Raw genomic sequence first — 20,532 nt, 5'->3', positions numbered from 1 at the left:
TCTAGGCCCACCCAACATCAGGTCCTCCAATACTTTATTGTTTCCTCACCTATGGCCACCTACCCCATCCCCAATCTCTTCCTCTCTACTGTTTCCCTGTACTTAGTTTACAATAGTGTGCAGGGCACTCTTGCACATGCATACTGAGGTATTCCCCTAGCTTCTGCTCCTATTTTAAAACCACATTCATGCTTTCCTTTAGTTACCTTGCTCTTTTTTTTTTTTTTTGAGAGAGAGAGAGAGATTGATTGATTTTAATATTTATTTTTTAGTTTTCGGCAGACATAACATCTTTGTTTGTATGTGGTGCTGAGGATCGAACCCAGGCTGCACACATGCTAGGCGAGCACGCTACCGCTTGAGCCCCAGCCCCAGCCCCAGTTACCTTGCTCTTTATGACTTGTTTCAAAAACAAGATATATACTCGCTTTGCTTAAATTCTTCAAATCTGCCTTCTGTCTAAACTTCTATTAACACTTAAAAAGTTATCAATGACCTGCCATTAAAATCCCCCCCCCCCCTGATTTAACCCAGGGGCACTTTACCACTACCACTGAGCCATATCCCCAGCCCTTTTATTTATTTATTTATTCATTTATTTTTGGGATATGGACAAATTAAGTTGCGGAGGCTGGGTTTGAACTTGTGATCTTCCTGCCTTCTGAGCTGCTGGGATTACAGGCATGCCCCACCAGGCCTGGCCTGATTGTTTTTTTTCTTATTGCTACAACTTAACTCCCTATCCTTGCTCATCCACATCTAATCATTCCTCCCGTGATTGTTTGCTTTACTTCTCTACCTCTGGAGATTTCAGTTTCTCACATATCACTTCTGTGCACATGACTCCCAAACCTACATCACTGTGGCTCTGTTCCCAAACTCCTATCATACCTTAATGCTGTGCTCCATTGGTGGTACCTCAGACATCAACATCTCTAAGACATCACTCCAACTCTAACCAAAACTTTTTTCAATGCCTCCAATATTGGTGATAAAAACAGGTTGCCAATCCTAGCCTACACAACTCACTCATGTAGGAAACCCTGGTGTTAAATGATTTTCTTGCTTCTTCTGTTCTCCATTTCAGGTTCTGGAAAATTCTTCGTCACTACCCTCTTTTCATCCCCATAATCATCAGTCCAGTTCAAGTTCTCAGTACTGCTTATCTAGACAAAAACAAAAGTCCAACTGATCTTGTCTCTTTTCTCCTACCTGCCGAAGATAAATTCCTGATTTCCATGGCTGGGGTACAGCCCATCACACTGATTCTCAATGCCAAAATCAGGTCCTCACACTTCAACCCGGACTTTGGGGTCTTCTAAAACTGTAACAGCCAAATATTTTCTTTTCCCATCTCTCTATTACTTATCACACACCTAGTTCCATTAACTGGTGTTGTATATATCTTCTACCTCAGCTCAAAGCAATGCCTTCTCTGAAAATCTTTCCCCTTTCTTCAGTAGGGGAGGGGGGGAAAAAAAACCTCCTGTCCATCTCAGGTGTTACCTTTTGTTCTAAAGCCCAATTCTGTCCTAAATCATCCACCCCTTCAAATCAGGTGTTGCCTCCAAACAAAATCTTGGATCTCTATTGATGCTTATATTATACAAGTACTCTCCCTTGCCCTCTTATTTCTGTGTGTGGGGATACTGAGCATTGAATCCAGGTCACTGTGGCACTAAGCTACATTCCCAGCCCTTTTTATTTATTTAAATTTTTGGGTCTCACTATTGCCCAAGCTAGCCTCAAACTTGCCATCTTCCTGCCACAGTCTCCAAAGTATCTGGGTTTACCAACATGCACTACCACGCCCAGCTACAGAACTACTTTTTATTAGGGGTCCTACCCTAAATGAAAATGGTAGGAGTTATATACCTGACTTATATCCATTCCTGTAATGTAAGTTCTCTTAGGGCAAAGACCACTTTGGCTCAGTCTATTCAACCCCAAACTTTTTTTTTTTCTGGCTGCATTTAATTTGGTAAGGACATGCTGAATAGGACTCACATTTAGAGGAACAAAAGCCCAAGAAAGAAGCATGTTTCCCAAGAACACTGATAAAATATCTTTCTCCCTGATATACTCTGATCAGTCTTCCTTCCTTCCTCCCTCCCTCCCTTCCTTCTTTCTTTCTGGGTTACATCCCAATAAACACATCATAAGTTGAAAATACTATAAGCTGAAAACGCATTTCATATACCTGACCTACTGAACATCATAGGTTAGCAACACAGTACACTGTAAAGTATTTGGTTGTTTATACTGGTGATCACATGGCCAACCAGAAGGGGCAGCTTACTGCCTAGCATCATAGAACAGTATCACATTGCTTGGAAACCTTGGAAAATATCAAAATTCTAAGTACAGTTACTACTTGAAAGCATATCACTTTTGTAACCTCCTAAAGTAAAAACTAAATTGAAACCATCATTAAGTCAGGGATCATCTGTATATACTCCCTACCATTACTATATTGTAGTTGAGTCTTAACATGAAAATATCGCCATCAAATGTTGCCAGAAAGCCAGGTAGGACCAGAGCAACAATGCTGGCTCTTACTGCTTATGGTTCAGAGCGGGACAGTATATACTATGTCAGAGCCAGCCTTTCCCTTTGATTTCTAAAGTCAAAATTGAGTTCCCTGGGGCTGGGGCTCAGCAGTAAAACGCTTGCCTAGTACCTGTGAGGTCCTAGGTTCGATCCTCAGCACCACATAAAAAATAAATAAATAAAGGTATTGTGTCCAACTGCAACTAAAAAATAAATATTAAAAAAAAAAATTGGGGCTGGGGTTGTGGCTCAGCAGTAGAGCGCTCGCCTAGCATGTGCGAGACCCTGGGTTCCATCCTTAGCATCACATACAAAAATAAACAAGTGAAATAAAGGTGTTGTGTCCAACTACAACTAAAAAAAAAAAATTTGAGTTCCCTGGAACATAAGGCATGCAGTATCAGAAGCTGCTACAACTTCTCACAGCCAAACACATTGAAAAATGAATAAGGTGGAGCTGGGGATATAGCTCAGTAGTAAAGTGCTTACCTCGTATGTTTGAGGCCCTGGGTTCGAATCCCAGCAGTGATGAGGGCTGAGGTGTGGGGGTGTGTGTGGATAAGATGGCCCTGACTTTGATATGGAGCCTGCTTTGGCTCTCATGCCTTGTTTTAATAACTGAACCTGGTGTAGTGGTGCACTCCTGTTATCCCAGCTACTCACAAGGCTGAGGCAGGAAGATTATAAGTTCAAGGCCAGCCTTGGCAACCTAGCAGACCCAGTCTCAAAAGAATAATAATGATGATGATGATGATAGATGGGGATGTAGCTTAGTAGTAAAGTGCCACTGAGTTCAATTCCCATCACCACCCACCCCCTTCACACAAACAGAGGTAACATTCCACAATCAACAAGGAAGTCCCACACTCCCAAAATTACTAATGACCCACCCTATACACACACACACACACACACACACACACACACACACGAAGAATTAAACTGTAAGGCCTTGCAACTATATCTAGAATGCTTGATGTTTTAAGCTACAGCAATAAGGTGGTTGGCATTCAATGGTCTACTTGTGGAAGGTGTTTGTTTTTTTTTTTTTTTTTAGGGGGAGGAGGGTAGGGTGGGGGTACTGGGGATTGAACTTTAGGGGTACTTGACCCCTGAGCTACATCCCCATCCCTATTTTTTATTTTTAATATTCATTTTTTAGTTATAAGTTGACACAATATCTTTAATTTGCGATCCTCCTGCCTCAGCCTCCTGAGCTGCTGGGATTACAAGCATGCATCACCATGCCCCAGCCTTGTTCCAGTATTTAAAAAAAGAAAAACAAAATCCACCTAAGGGTGTCTATTAAAAAGTAAAACACAACTTTTTTTGTTTGTCTAATTGAAAATGTACCACAGACTGGCTCTAAGATGGTACTCTTAGGTGGAAGTAATTCAGGGAGATGGGACTAAACCTGTTGCTGAAGACCACAGAACTGAACACAAACAGCAAAAGGTTACCTTTCTAGAAACCATTTTCTTCTTTCCACAAGAAGATAAAATGGGTCTGAACATAATGCCCTCCCAAAACTATAGCAGAGGAGTTAGGTAAAATACCTTGCCAGCCACTGTGGCTCAGGAGGCTGAGGCAGAAGGATCAGCCTTAGCAACAGCTCAATAAAACCCGTCTCTAAATAAATTACAAAAAAGGGTTGGGGATGTGGCTCAGTGGTTAAGTACTCCTGAGTTCTATCCCTGGTACCCAAAAAAGAATGCCTTTTATTGTGATGTGCAAACCTTGGTTTATACAGTCATAATTACTCATTGCAACACCCCATTTCAGGGTGGCTCCTCTGCTGGTATTGATGATGAAGCACTTTCCAAGACACATATGTCACTGACTCCATCAGAATTATCTCCAACTCCAGATGAAGAAGTATGGGCTTTGAAGGGTAAACGCAGCAGCCACATGATACCATTTAGTGATAGGCTGATAATGATGCCTAACATCATCACTAGTGGCTTTAAACGCTACTTCTTCTTTTTAAAAATATTTTTAGACATTGATGGGCCTTTATTTTGTTCATTTATTTATATGCAGTGCTGAGAACTGAACCCAGGGCCTGACACATGCTAGGCAAACACTCTACCACTGAGCCACAACCCCAGCTTCTTAACCCTACCTACTTCCAGTAGTAGCTCTCTACTCCACTTCTATCCCACTCTTTTACTTAACTATAAGTTCTTAAAAAAAAAAAAAAAAAAAAAAAAACCTCCCTACATAGGGCTGGGGCTATATAGTTCAGTACTAAAGTGCTTGCCCAATTTATTCAAGGCCCAAGATTCAAACCCCAGCACTGAAACAAGACCCTGTCTCAAAAAACAAACAGCTAGGTGCAGTGGTACATGCCTGTAATCCCAATGACTCAGGAGGTTGAGGCCCTAAGCAATTTAACAAAATGCTGTCTCAGAATAAAAGGATAAAAAGGGCTAGGGATGTAGCTCAGTGGTAAAAACAAACAGGTCTGGGGCTATAGCTCAGTGGTAGAGAACTTGGCTAGCACACAGGAGGCACTGGGTTTGATCCTTAGCACCACATAAAAATAAATAAATGAAATAAAGGTATTGTGTCCATCCACTAAAAAAGAAAAAAAAAATTAAAAACCAAACCAAACAAACTGGCTGGTGAAATAGCTCAGTGGTAGCATACATACCTAGTATGTGTAAGATTTTGGGTTTGATCCCCTAGCACTGCAAAAAAATCCACAAAAACAAAAATACCACAAAATAAAAACCCACAAATAGAACACATAATTCAATTATATTAATTATATTCATGTTGTATAGTTATCACCACTATTTCTAAAACCTTTCCATTACCCCAAAGGGAAATGTAGGCCATTAAACAGTAACTCCTCATCCTCCCCTCCCTCTCAATTAATATTATTTAATCTACTGTCTCTGAACAGTTCACATAACTGAAATCACACAATATTTTGTCTTTTTTTTTTTTTCCTGGCTTGTTTTAACTCAGCAAAATGTTTTTGTTTATGTTGTAGTGTGATACAAGAGCTTTAGTACTTTTTATGGCCAAACAATATTCCACTGAGTGGATGAACCACATTTTGTTTATCCACTCATCTGCCAATGGACACTTGGGTGTTTCTACCCACTCCCACCTACTTATTGTAATAATTCTGCAATGAAATACTGGGATACAAGTACTTGTTTGAGTCTCTGCTTATAAGTCCTTTGAGAACTCTGGAAAGATTTCCTATAGCAGTTGAATTACAGCACATTTCCATCAGCAATGTACAAAGGTTCCAATTACCCATCCTTACTAATGTTTATTTTCTATTCTTTTAAAATCCATACAAAGGGATGGAAATTGCTATCTTGCATGCTTTTGATCTGCATTTTCCTAATGACTAAAGATGTTTAGTCGGGCTGGGGCTCAGAGGTACAGCGCTTGCCTAGCATGTGTGAGGCACTGGGTTTCGTCCTCAGTATCACATAAAGTTTAAAAAAAAAAAAAAAAACAACATTGTGTCCACCTATAACAAAAAATTAAAAAAAAAAAAAAAAAAAAAGATGTTTAGCATCTTTTCATGTGCCACTGGTTATTTGTATACATATCCTTTGGAGAAATGTCTATTCAAATTAATTGCCCATTTTTGTTTTGTTTTGTTTAATATTTATTTTTTAGTTTTCAGTGGATACAACATCTTTGTTTGTATGTGGTGCTGAGGATCGAACCCGGGCCACATGCATGCCAAGCAAGCACACTACCGCTTGAGCCACATCCTCAGCCCCCCATTTGTTTTTTTAATTGAACTGTTTCCTTTCACTTTCTTAATAGTGTGCTTTGTGATGAAGTCCAATTTATCTATTTTTCTTTAGCTATTGATGGTTTTGATGTCCTAAGAAACAATTGACAAATCCAAGGTGATGAGAAACCTATGCTTTTTTCAAAGAGTTGTATAGTAAAGTTCTACAAAAAAAGCAAAGGGCTGGGGATGTGGCTCAAGCGGTAGCGCGCTTGCCTGGCATGCGTGCAGCCCGGGTTCATCCTCAGCGCCACATACAAACAAAGATGTTGTGTCCGCTGAAAACTAAAAAAAAAAAAAAAATTAAAAAATTTTCTCTCTCTCTCACTCTCTTAAAAAAAAAAAAAAAAAAAAAAACGCAGCTGATAGGGATTACAATGAATGCATAGATGAAATTAGGGGAGTACCACTGTCTTCACAATATTAAGTTGACTCATTAACATGGATGTCTTCCCATTTATTTAGGTCATTAATTTTTGTAACTTTCCAACCCCTCCCCTTTCCTTTTTCTCCTTATTTATACTTAGTACCATAAGTATTTAATTCAGGTGGAGAAGCCTTTTCTCCCACTACTTTGTAGAAGATAAAAAGGAAAATGCCAGAAACACTAACATTTCAAGCTGTTACAAACTTTCTACTTTATTTTAACATACTTTCCTCCTAACAGCTCTATGAGATAGGCATTAATACATGTTTACAGATGAGGCCCCCTGTCACAGAAATGAGTCCTGAACTAAATAATCTATTCTAGAGTCCATATTGTTTTGTTTTTTATCAGGCTCAGAGGCAAATCCAAGTCCACATTCTTTTTTTTTTTTTAACTGACATGGATCTTTATTTTTTCTTTCTTTCTATCTATATGCGGTGCTGAGAATCAAATCCAATGTCTCACACATGATACGCAAGTGCTCTAATACTGAACTACAACCCCAGACCCTGAGCCCACATTCTTTTTTTAAGTTGTTGATGGACCTTTTATTTACTTATATGCAGTACTAATAGTCAAACTCAGTGCCTCATGAAAGTCAGGCAAGCACTCCACCACTGAGCCACAACCCCAGCCCTGAGTTCACATTCTTAAACATTCCACTGTTTGCTTTCCCCCTCATGACAAGAAGTAATCCTGCTGCTTTAGTATACTTTTCTCCTTTGTCTACCCTAGCAAACTGGTGACACTTAAAAAAAAAAAAAAATCAATTAATAACTCATGGTAAGTGATTACTCTGAATATTTCTCCTGAGGTTCATGATTTGAGTTTTCGATGCATTTGGTCCAAAGTCTTATGTTAAGAAACTTCTAATCTCATCTTTGTCTAATACTCAACGCAACAATACGGGTTTTGTTTTACTTTGTTTTGTTATGATTCAATCCAGTACCCCATGCATACTACTCAAAGTCTTCTACCATTGAGCTATAGTCCTAGATCAAACAATATGGGTTTAAAAAACTTTCCTGGGGTAGGGGTACACAGCTGTAATCCTAGCTACTCATGAGGCTGAGGCAGGAAGATCACAAGTTATAGGACAGCCTCAGAAACTTAGCAAGAGCTTGTCTCAAAATAAAAAGTGTGCTGGGGATGTAGCTTAGTGGCAGAGTGCTCTTGGGTTAAAATCCCCAGCACCACACACACATACACACACAAAGTTGTATTTGTTTTCTGCCCTTTTACAACATTTTTGCATGCATTTCTTTAGAATTTCATTTACATATCAGAGAAGAGAAAATGTCGAATATGTGTGAGTTGCTCTGAAGTCATCAACTCTTGGTGCTAGTGTGATTTAAGTCTGTTTTCCCCTACTGGGGAACAGATGATGGCAATCAAGGGCTGTGGCTTTCTAAGCTTCAGGAAGCTCTGCTGTAGGAAGATTGCTAAATGGTGAGCAGCCCTTTTCACACTTCTTTTTACAAGTCTAATTGATCCCGAGTGATGACTACAGACCATTTGCACTCCTGCCCACTTTGCTTATCTGGCTGCACAGTGAGGGAGTGGTCTGTCCATCAGATGTTCCTCAGATATTAAGAGTGGCTAAGCCACAACCACATGTTAACATGTAGTCATTTCATGAAGCAGTCTTTGGTAATTTCCTCATGTTTGTATGACTATGATGTTGACTCACATCTGTCTGAACAGCTTCCTAAAGGCCTTCTGGAGCTAGTGACTAAAGTTCTTCATTTGGCCTAGTTTATTATACTACTACCTTCTACAGTCTTTCTAGATTAAGACTGGAAATTAAAAATAACTGCTCACTTGACCAAAAGATATTTTAAGGCACTAATGATTAATCTGTCATATTTTTAACCCTCTAGTTATTAGTTTTCAATTAACAAACCAATCCTATTTAAGCAAACATTCAGTTAGCCTTGAGGAATAGCCATATAATGGAATATTATGGCCTTGAACCTTATGATCCTCCTGCTTCAGCCTCATAGGTCATAGAAAACATAGGTTGGGAAAAGATTCATTTTAGAAAAACACCACTGTATCTAAGTAGCCTTAATTCTAATTCATGGGAAGAATATTTGTAATATTCAGTACATAGCTGCTAATAACAAGTTATTTTTGATTCTCCATAATCTCTTCATCATGGTAGAAAACTGCTCTCTAGAATATTCTAAAGGTACTAGTCTTTTTAAGGCTTTTTGTCATATCTGGAGTGCTAAGATGTTCATCCCACCGCCCACCCCCTGCCTTTTTTTTTTTTTTTTTTAATATGAAGGTAGGGACTACAGAGCTTTCTATACAATGGGTTGTACTTGCAGATTTTATTAGAAAAGAAGTAACTTCCTGCTTCAATAATTAGACCTAAGGCCTATTCAGAAACAAAAGAAAGTACCACTGAGCCACAACCCCAGCCCAACATTGACTCTTTATACTAAAATTTACAGATAATAGTATCCAACAAGGCGTGCATGGTGGCACATGCCTGTAATCCCAGCAGGTCTGGAGGCTAAGGCAGGAGGATCTTGAGTTCAAAGCCAGCCTCAGAAACTTAGCAAGGCCTTAAGCAACTCAGCAAGACCCTGCCTCTAATTAAAATAGAAAATAGGGTACAGTGGTCAAGTGTCCCTGAGTTCAAACACCATTATTTGTTAAACTAGTAAAAGTTTCATTTTAGGAAAAAAACTATTTTGTTTAGGCCAGGACAAATTCTAGACAGCTGAAATTTGAAAGAGAGGGTTGCCATTTTTCCAAAGGAAGGCCAAGTGTTACATCCTCCCCACAATCCCAGTAAAATAAATTCTTCATCCATGAATTACTATGGTACTTGAACTACTCAGTGCTGTTTCTCAAATTACTATGTAAGCTTAAATCACCTAATGCTCTCTACTCTGTCAAGAAAAGACTCTTGGGGCTGGGGATGTGGCTCAAGCGGTAGCGCGCTCGCCTGGCATGCGTGCGGCCCGGGTTCGATCCTCAACATCACATACAAACAAAAGATGTTGTGCCCGCCGAAAACTAAAAAATAAATAAATATTAAAAAAAAAAGAAAAGACTCTTGAACCTGGTACTCAGGTTCAAAGCAGCTGTGAAACTTCAGGTAAATTACGTAATTAGGTTTCCCAAAGTACATATCCCATCCATAGCTCATCTTATCCTCTTCCTTCCTGTAAGAAACGTTTAGCTACAGAAATACAGGCCCACAATTCATCTAAAAGCCTTGGAGCCAGGTTTGGTGGCACCTGCCCATAAATCAAGCAACACAGGTGACTCAGGCAGGAGTATCCAAAGTTCAAAGTCAACCTGGGCAACTTGGTAAGACCCTGTGTCTTAAATTTTAAAAGGGGTGGGGGGGAGAGAGATATAGCTCAATGGTAGACTGTCCCCAAGTACAATCCTCAGTATCTCCTCCCCACCATCACTACCACACACCCCTCCAAAAAATAAAAAACAAATTTTGGAACCAGATGTTTCTAAATTGTCTTTTTCAGATTTTAAAAAGGTAACATTCAACAAATGCTAAATATTCATAACATACCCAGTGGATTAATAGTTCTTCAGTAAAATAAATGAAATACTAAATAGGACATCAGTTCATATCAGGTTTTGCCATCAAATTGAGTGTTTAAGTTTTCAGAATTGTGAATTGCAATTATGAACATCTTTAACGCAAATGACAACATTTTAAAACACGTACATAATCTCTTAATACTTTTTTTTTTGGGGGGGGGGGCTGAGGATTGAACTCAGAGTGCTCAACCACTGAGCCACATCCCCAGCCCTTTTTTTTTTTCCTCTGAGAGAGGGAGAGAGAGAGAGAGAATTTTTTAATATTTATTTTCCAGTTTTCGGCAGACACAACATCATTATTTGTATGTGGTGCTCAGGATCGAACCCAGCGCCGCCACGCACATGCCAGGCGAGCGCACTACTGCTTGAGCCACATCCCCAGCCCCCCCAGACCTTGAAAAAGGTTCTTACTGAGTTGCTAAGTGCTTCACTAAGTTGCTGAGGCTGGCTTTGTCTCAATGTTCCTGCTTCAGCCTCTGAAGCCACTGGGATTACAGATGTATGCCACTGCACCTGGCAATACTTTACTTTTTTGCAGTGCTGAGGAATGAACTTGGGGCCTCACAAATGCCAGGGAAGTGTTCTACTCACACCCCCAGCCTTTCAATACATTTAAAATACTTGGGCTGGGGATGTGGCTCAAGCGGTAGCACGCTCGCCTGGCATGCGTGTGGCCAGGGTTCGATCCTCAGCACCACATACAAAGATGTTATGTCCGCCAAAAAACTAAAAAATAAATATTGAAAAAAATAAAATAAAATAAAATACTTTTGCCAGTGCCCTCAAGTCCGATTTTTCCGGGGCTGGGGCTGGGGTTGTGGCTCAGTGGCAATAGCATGTGCGAGGCACTAGGTTTAATTCTCAGTACCACATAAAAATAAAAAAAAAATTTTTAAATAAAAAAAACAAGTCCAATTTTTCCATGACTAATGTTTTTAGATAAGTGGGCTGAGCCCTTTCTCATGGGGAATTAAAGGAGGCTTTAAATTAGGTATGTTGGGGTTTGAGTGTGGTATGACTAAAATGCAGGATTGATAATAATTTGAATTCTCAACCTAAGTTAGCTGTGTAATTTTTATTTTTAGTTGTCGATGGACCTTTTTATCTTATTTCTTTTTTTAATATTTATTTTTTAATTGTAGATGGACATAATACATTTATTCCTATGTAGTGCTGATGGTCGAACCAGTGCCTCGTGCATGCTAGGTGAGCGCTCTATCACTGAGCCACAACCCCAGCCCCTAGCTGAGTAACTTTTTTTTTATATTTATTTTTTGGTTGTAGTTGGACACAATATCTTTTTATTTTATTTATTTTTATATGGTGCTGAGGATTGAACCCAGGGTCTCGTGTGCTAGGCAAGCACTCTACTGCTGAGCCACAATCCCAGCCTGCTGACTAATTGTGACAATTTGTTTTAGAGACTATACATTTTCTTTTTTTTTTAATATTTTTTTTAGTTGTAGATGGACACAATATCTTTATTTATTTTTATGTGGTGCTAAGGATACAACCCAGTGCCTCAAGTGCTCTACCACTGAGCCACAACCCCAGCCCGAGACTATAAATTTTCTATACGTTCTCATATTCACAACAAATTGGCCTCTGTGCTCAACTTTTGAGCTTTTTAGCAATTTTTAGTTTCTTTGGCGTTCAAAAAGACAAAAATGTCTGAGATGATGCTATCGGGTTATAATGAATGCATTATAAAGACGTTTATTAGCCAAACATTTTTTATAAGAAGGCAAAAACAAGGGGAAATAAACGAACTGGATAACTATACTGCTTTTGCCAGATCAAGATCTCTACAATAGTTTAGAAAGATAATGAATAAATTTCCATGCAGATAAAATTAGCATGGCAATAAAAAATGACTAATTCAGCACACTTAAGATAATTATAATTTTAACTCATAATTATTTAAAGGGCTAATTATGCAAAAGCAGCATCAATGATTATAAGTTTTCTATCATTTCTCAACCATCCAAAAAGTATAATCTATATAGCATAGTTCTGAACATGACTTAATTTTTACTTTGTTACTGAATTCAGTACTTTAAAAACAGTACTATATACTTGGACATAAGACAATTTCCCTTTCTAGGGGTTTGATAATAAATCAAAATTACAAAATAGGATATTTAAAAAGAAAATGGGCGGGGTGTAACTCAGTGGTAGAGGGCGCACCTAGCATACACAAGGACCTGGGTTTAATCCCAGCACCTAATAGGAAGAGAAGAAGGAAGTGGAGGAGACTTATCTCTGGGACACCCACATATCTCAATTATACAATTCAGTTGTATCTTTTTCCTCTAATTAAATCCTGTGAGGGGCTAGGTTGTGGCTCAGTGGTAGAGTACTTGCCTAGCATGTGTGAGGCACTGGGTACAATTCTCAGCACCGCATATAAATAAATGAATAAAATAAAGGTCCATCAACAATTAAAAAAGAAAAAAACACCTGTGAATTTCATTAAAAAGAATGAAGAGCTTGTTGTATTTGGTTAAAAACTTACCATATTTCTTCTACCACCCCCACCCTTGCACATCATGCTTAGGACTGAAATCACTATCCTCAGGGCCTTCCCTGAGCTCTCAACTTCATTCAGGCCCCTCAGGTGCTCTCGCTGTATCTCTGCCTCACTCATCATGCCCTTCTCCAAGGTTTCTTCTTGCCATACTCCAGTAATGTAAGAACATTATGTTTTATTCACCACTGTGGGTTAGGCACAGGCACAAAACTGGTGCTCATGGAACAAAGAAACTAACCAACTTGTAGCACACAGATTTTAAAAAGAAAATGATAATAAGAGCATCAATACAAAACAGTGGTGAGACTACATTAAGACAAACTCCCAGAAACTTCAATTACCTTCGACAGGAAGTGCTCAAATTCAGATCCTTCTTTTGAACTTATATGCTTATTTTAGACAATTCTACTCTAACTGGCCAGTAGCTCACTTCACAACAGTTCAGAAAAACTCATGCTTAAGTAAGATAAAGATGTATGTGTATGTAGCCTAATGACAAAGAAACTTAGTTGTGCTCATGCTGGCGCACACCTGTAATCCCAGCAGCTCAGGAAGCTGAGGCAAGAAGACCAAGAGTTCACAGCCAGCCTCAGCAAAAGCAAGGTGCTAAGCAGCTCAGTGAGAACCTGTCTTTAAATACAATATGAAATAGGTCTGGGGCTGACTCAGGGGTCAAGTGCCATTGAGTTCAATCCCCGGTACCCCACCAAAAAAGTTGTGCTCATAAATGTAAAAACAGGGGCCTAAACAGGGGCTCTATGCAGCCTAAAGCAGGCAATAAAACCTCTAAAGGTAAAACTCGAAAATCTTTGAAGCTCAGGGAAGCTCAAGGACTAGACATTATGAAGACAGAAAACAGGACATCCACTAAGAAAACAAATATTTTTTTATATATATTTTTTAGTTGGACACAATACTTTTATTTCACTTATTTATTTTTATTTGGTGCCGAGGATGGAGATCACTCTACCGCTGATCCACAACCCCAGCCTAGGAAAAAAAATGTTTTTAATATTAATTTTTTAGGTTTAAGTGGACACAATATCTTTATTTTACATTTATTTGGTGCTGAGGATCGAACCCAGTGTCTCATGAATGCTAGGCAAGCACTCTACCACTGAGCTACAGCCTCAGCCCCAGCCACCCAGGAAACAAATTTTAAGGCCTGAAAATTATCAACTATCCACAACCAGATGATATTATTTCATTGGTTTATTGTTACAATTTTTCTACAAGAGCCACTCTTCTTCCCCCAACCTAAATACATATGAATCCCATTGAAAACTCAAAAGATACTCTACAATACATCTTCTTGAAGCAAAGTTATCAGGAGAGCTATAAAACTGAAAATAAAAGTAAAAACTATGGTATTTTTTCCAGGAAGTACTAAAAGGAACCAAACTAGAAACAAATTTTCAAACAAACAATAAACCTGGTTGAAAAGAAGTATAAACTTTTCAAAAGCTTCTCCTTTCTTCAATAGCCTCTGATCCCAATGTCTTCCTTTTTTGTTGAAGGAGGTATACACTGAAATAAATACAATACTTAGTATTGTATTAGATCAGAGGAAGAGAATCCCTAAATTGAAACTGTTTCAGAGATAGTGGTAGAAAACTACCAACTCCAAATTCACCCACCCTTAGGACTGTGACTAGCACAGAGAAGAATGCAAAGGGGAAACACCATTAAACATCTGGAAAATGAAGTTCAAAATATAAAGTAATGGGCTGGAGTTGTGGCTCAATGGTAGCGCACTTGTCTGGCATGTGTGAGGCCCTGAGTTCGATCCTCAGCACCGCAAATAAATACATACATAAAATTAAAGAAGATCCACTGAGAACTAAAAAACACTAGTGTGTGTGTGGGTGTGTCTGTGTGTGTATAAAACCGTTATAGGAAGCTGTTCACAAAAGGGCCCAAACCACCTGTCCACAATGAACTTGAGTCTGGTATTGTCATCATTTGGTTACACACACACACATTTTGGTATTGGGGGTTGAACCCAAGGGCACATTGCCATTGAGCTTCTTTCCCCCCCTCCCTCCCTCCCTTCCTTCGGACATGGTCTTACTAAATTACTGAATGCCTTGCTAAATTGCTGAAGCTAGTCTTCAACTTACAATCTCCCCTTATAGCCTCAGGAGTGGCTGGGATTACAGGCATGTGCCACTCTGCCCACCATTATTTGGCTATCTTAATCAAGCAGTTACCAGGGGCTTTCCTTTCTACAGAAGATTCTTTGGAGAGCAACAGCCACAGATTTATGGCACATGGAGGTAAGCAGAGAAGGATGCAAAAAACCTCCAATTTACTGCAGTCTAAACTTCAGTCTTTTTGTGAGAAGGGAGGCAAGAAACACATCCTGAGGTAACATACTTTCAGGTTTCCTAAATAAGAGCACCAAATTATCTAACACAAAGTATAAGTATTCCAAGGTTAACCTTAAATAGATGTACAGAGTCAGGATTAAGTATTGTCTATAAAACAATGCTTCTCTGCAGGACTAACAGAAGAATGAACCATGAAATAGCCCCAATGAGCTGTCTAACGTGTCCTAGGATTTTTTTTTTTAATGTTGATGGACATTTTATTCATTTATTTATATGTGGTGCTGAGAATTGAACTCAGTACCTCACACACGTGAGGCAAGCACTCTACCACTGAGCCACAACCCCAGCCCCCACCCCACCACCAGGATGTTTTGGCAATGGAAATGAGCAGACAGGCATCCTGCATTCTGGAACAAACATTTCAGGCAGGGTCCAGATCCTATTCCTCTCAAGCCTCAACAACTATCTCCCCCACCTTTGGTACCAGGTGAGCACCAGCTCCATGAAGACAATTTTTAAAAACACACCCAAGGTGATTTCCTCATAGGAACTGGATCCCAATTTTGGGAACAGCCAAGTTTAAGAACCATTGTGCTTAAGCACAAGCACCTTAGTAATAAGCCCTGTCCTGGTCCTTCAACAGTTTTTAGGGTGCTACTCCCCCAATCCAAAAAATTCTCTTCCAGCCAAATGTAGTGGTGCATGTCTACAGTCCCAGCTACTTCGGAGATTCAGTCAGCATGACTCCTTAAGCCCACAAATTAAAGATCAGTTAGGCAATATAGCAAACCCCATCTCAAACAAAAAAATAAATAAATCTCTTCCAAACTACAAAATACAAACTGGGTGAAAGGTGAAGGACTAAATATTTCTCTCTCACTGAACCCTCATTGGACTCCATTATCATTACCTTTTTACAGAAGAGAAAACTGAGCTACAAAGAACCCACAACAATAAAGTTGTCACAATTATAAAATGTCAGAGCTAGGTATTTGTCAGATTCACTCCATACTCTACTTCTCTAAGATACTGTTATTTTCCTTTTCTTAACTTAAGATCTTCAAAAGATAAAGTGTCCTTCTGAATAAACAGAAAAGTTAAACAAGAGATGACAACCAGAAAAGAACTTTTCCATAAAAAGTCGGGACACAGTTTACCAACAAAGTTGCCAAATCGTGTAACAAAATCACCTCCTGGCAAAAAAAAAAAGATTACCAAAGTGTTACAACATATACTATCCATCTTAAGATTTACTTTCATAGGCTGGCAAAGCCCATATTACAAATAGGGCTATGTGAAAATAACCCAGAAAAGTGGGACAGCATTTGTGTATGGGTCTATGGAAGAGGCAGAGAACCCCAATTCACTGGCACCATATGGCCTCGGTTACAACTGCCGCAAAAATGTAAGTTAACAATGTACTCATCAAAATTTTCAACTATATGCTTAAAACTTTTTTTTTTTAATAATGAAAATAGGTCCCTGTGCTTTAGAGCAGCTACAAGTTTCAAAAGATAAAAATCTACATGTTTGTCCCTATTTCCTACAAATATTCACCAGTTTTTATATGGGGATTGCTTGTAAAGAACAAACATTCTGGGGGCTGGGGTTGTGATTCAGTGGTAGAGCATTCGCCTAGCATGGGCTCAATTCTCAGCACCACATATAAACAAATATATAAATAAAGGTTCATCAATAACTAATAAAAATTAAAAAAAAAAAAGAACAAACATTTTTCTTGTAAGTTTAGTCAGGATATAAAAATCAGTAAAATTGGAAAACACAACGGAGAACATAATTTCTAAAAGATACACCTGGAAAAACAAAGTGTATATAACTGGTAGATTAAATAAATGCTTCTGATTTCATGACTAAATCTTTAGTCAGAGTTCACTATACATGCAGAAGGCAGAGTTGCATGGATTAGAAAATCCCTTCAGTTATAAATGGTGATGGTAGAGCTGGGTGCATAGATCAATGGTAGTGTGCTTGGCTAACATGCACAAAGCCCTGGGTTAAATCCTGAGCACTGCAAAAAAGGAAAAAAAAAAAAATGCTGGTGGGCTGGGGTTGGGGCTCAGCAGTGGAGCCTAGTGCCGTGAGAGGCCCTGGGTTTGATCCTCAGCACCACATAAAAATAAATAAATAAAATTAAAATAAAGGTATTGTGTCCAACTACAACTAAAAAATAAATATTAAAAGGAAAAAAAAAAGTTGGCGGTAGCAGGTAACTGGAGAAAAATCTTCACCCTACCATCTACTCTTCTGCATTCTCTTTTCTTTTTGAGAGGCTGGGGGTACTTGGGTTTGAATCCAGAGGTGCCTTGCCACTGAGCTACATCCCCAGCCAATTTTTTTTTTTTTTTTTTTTTTGTGTGTGTGTGTGTGTGAAGGGGGTGGCACAGGGTCTCCGTAAGTTGCTGAGGCTGGCCTCAAACTTGTCATCCTCCTGCCTCGGCCTCACAAATCAATGGTTTTACAATCATGTGCTACCACACACAGCTACTTTTCTGCATTTTCCACCTACTTGGAGAGTCCCATCTCTGTTGCTACTATTTTCTGATGCTTTAGAATAAAAAATAAGCAGGTGGGGTAGAACACACTTAGATGGCAGTTACTTTGAAGAACTGCTTGAGCCCAGGAGTTCTACCAGCCTGGACAACATATAAGATGTCTCAAAACAAAACAAAGAGTGAAACAAAATGATTACAGAACCAAATAAAGACAGAGTCACAAACCAAGATCAAAAATGGGTATTATTATACCTTTCATTATTATCAATTCTGACAATCCAGGCACAGGAGGCAAGAGGTTCACAAATTCAGTCCAATCCTAACAACTAGCAAGGCTTTGGGATCACCATGCCCAGTTTCATTTTTTCTTTTGAGACAGGGTCTCACTAAGTTGCCAGGACTAGCATGGAACTTGTGATCCTCCTGCCTCAACTTCCTGAGTCACTAGAATTACAGATATGTACCACCACACTTGGCCAGAACTGTCTTTTATAATTACAAGGCCATCAGCATTTCTGTAAAATAATCTACTTTTAGCAAACACATGGAGCTAAAGTATAACCTTACTTTTGCCTTTTTTGTGTTTTTAATACATCAACGTAACAATGAACTGAAAAAACAACTATGAAATAGTCTGCCATCTTACAAGGAAGATGAACTTTAATCAAACCACAAATGTGTTACTGGAGAATCCATTTCAAGCCTTATGAAACAGCAAAAATACCATGCCCAGTGGTGAGCAATTAGTTGCCTCCTATGCCCAACAGTTGCATGGGGCTTATCTTTGGCCACAGATTAGGGTTTTAAGCCATATCTTGCAATTTATCCAAAAAGGGTATTATCATGCCTTTCATTATTATCATCAATCCACCACCTCCTGTGTTACTGCTCTTGTCCAAGGCACTACCATCTATCAGTGGATTTAAAAAGCCTCCAATAGATTTCCTGCTTCCGTTTTTGCTTCCTTGTAAGCTATTCTACATAAAGTAGAAGTTAGAATGTGGCTCAGTGGTAAAGTGCTTTCCCTGTATGCAAGAGGCCCTGGGTTCAATACCCAGCATCACATACACACACACCCCCTCACATACGAAAAGTCTACATTATCAAAAATACAAATTAGATTAATCACTCTCAGGCCATAAAAATTCTTCAATGGCTTCCCAAAAAATAAACTCTAAACTCACATCTTCTGACTATATTGAGGCAGATGTGGCTCTTGCCTACCTCTATAATCTCACTTTTTCCATTTTCCCTGCTTGCTCTCTAGACTCTACTACTATTCAAGCTTTTTTGCTATTCTCTTAAAAAAAGCAAGTCTATTCTTTACTTATCTATCACCAGTCTCCCCTACTAGTAGGAAAAAATCCATGTGTGAAGATCTCTTTTCTTCAGATGTATCCCAGAACTGCTCCTAACATACAGTAGCTACTCAGTAACCATTTGTTACTGAAAGAATAATGACAAAACCACAAACTAACTTCACTATCTCTCCTACTATGCCAAAGAGTTCAAAGCCAACAAACTATTACCAACAAGATGTCTTCACTGCCAGGGAGCTCATCTCACCAAATTAGAATACTTATCCCCTTAACAGCTCACTTTTCCATATACAGAATGCACTCAGACCCAAGGAAAACAAAAAAGATGGCCAAATGGTACCAGACCAGGATAATTACCAGGTCATCAATTAAATTAAGAAACTACAATTTCCTTTATTCGCAACCAGTTTAAAATATCTGAAGAGAGGGGCCTGGGTTGTGATTCAGTGGTAGAGCCCTTGCTTAGCATGTGTGAGGCACTGGGTTCGATCTCCGGCACCACATAAAAATAAAAACAAATAAAATAAAGGTGTCGTGTCCATCTACAACTAAATATATATCTGAAGAGAGCGGAGGGTATAGCTCAATGGTAGAGTGCCTAGGACCTAGCATGTGCAAAGCCCTGGGTTTGGCCCCAGCACTGCAAAAATAAATTACAATAACTGAAGAGCTCCTGCATAGGCTACTGTACCTACTGTTAATACTTCTCCCTTCCAAACCAGTCTCACTGCCAACCCCTCCAATAAGAGAAAGGATTATCCTCAATCCTCATTCTGTTGACAATTATACCACCTCACAGACAGTACATTGTTAAGATGGCCAAACTACTCAGCTAAAAAAATAAAAAACAGAAGGAGTAAGAAGAAAACACATCCAATCTTGTCTAATTTCAGAAATACATCTTCATCCAAGAAGAAAATGTTGCTTGGAATGAAAGAGAGGAAGTTAGAGGAGTATCTGTTTTACAAAAAAGTTGAAAAATAAAAACAGAGAAAAAGAGTTACAGTAAGATAAAGAACAAGATTGTGCTGGGAGTGTGGCTCAGAGGTAGAACACGTGCTTAAGGATCCAAAGCCCCAAAGTTCAAGCCCAGCAGCAAAACAACAACAAAAACCCTCAAGATTGGCACAAGAGGACCATTAATAGAAATGATGCACCCATATTTCCAGAGTTTACATTAATAATAATCTTTTTTCCATAGGGAAAGGGAAATGGAAAAGACTTCTATTTACATACCTTACAAATGTGCTGCAAAATGCACGGCCTGTGACCAAAGTTGTATAAAGTACCTTGAACTTCCCAGATGAAAAGCTATAAAAATATAAGAAATATCAAGAATTATATCTATTCACTTTATAAGGAAAAACAACAAAGGACAAGATGTAAATGGGCTTACCCGAAGTCCAGAAAAGAGAAAAAGTGCATTATTTAACTTACATATCATAAAATATATCATATTTTACACAGTCCTTGGCCTCCATCACCTAACCTTATTTTGCAAACATTATAAAATAA

The 20,532-nt window shown here is 38.9% G+C and overlaps 1 protein-coding gene across 4 annotated transcripts in view; it reads right to left on the bottom strand.

Moving 5' to 3' along the window:
* The window catches only part of Rhoa (ras homolog family member A), a 49,397-nt gene that overhangs the window by 22,164 nt on the left and 6,701 nt on the right, over window positions 1-20,532 (bottom strand). For 3 of the 4 annotated variants that reach the window (XM_071615723.1, XM_071615722.1, XM_071615725.1), the window contains one exon: window positions 20,254-20,328. The exons of the other annotated variant lie outside the window; for it this stretch is intronic. The gene's annotated coding sequence lies outside the window, so the exon portion shown is untranslated. The remainder of the gene's footprint in view (window positions 1-20,253; window positions 20,329-20,532) is intronic. 4 annotated transcript variants of the gene reach the window in all.

This window comes from Marmota flaviventris, chromosome 8 (genome assembly GCF_047511675.1).
Source record: "Marmota flaviventris isolate mMarFla1 chromosome 8, mMarFla1.hap1, whole genome shotgun sequence".
Taxonomy (NCBI): Eukaryota; Metazoa; Chordata; class Mammalia; order Rodentia; family Sciuridae; genus Marmota; species Marmota flaviventris.
This window is presented reverse-complemented; position numbering and strand designations above follow the sequence as displayed.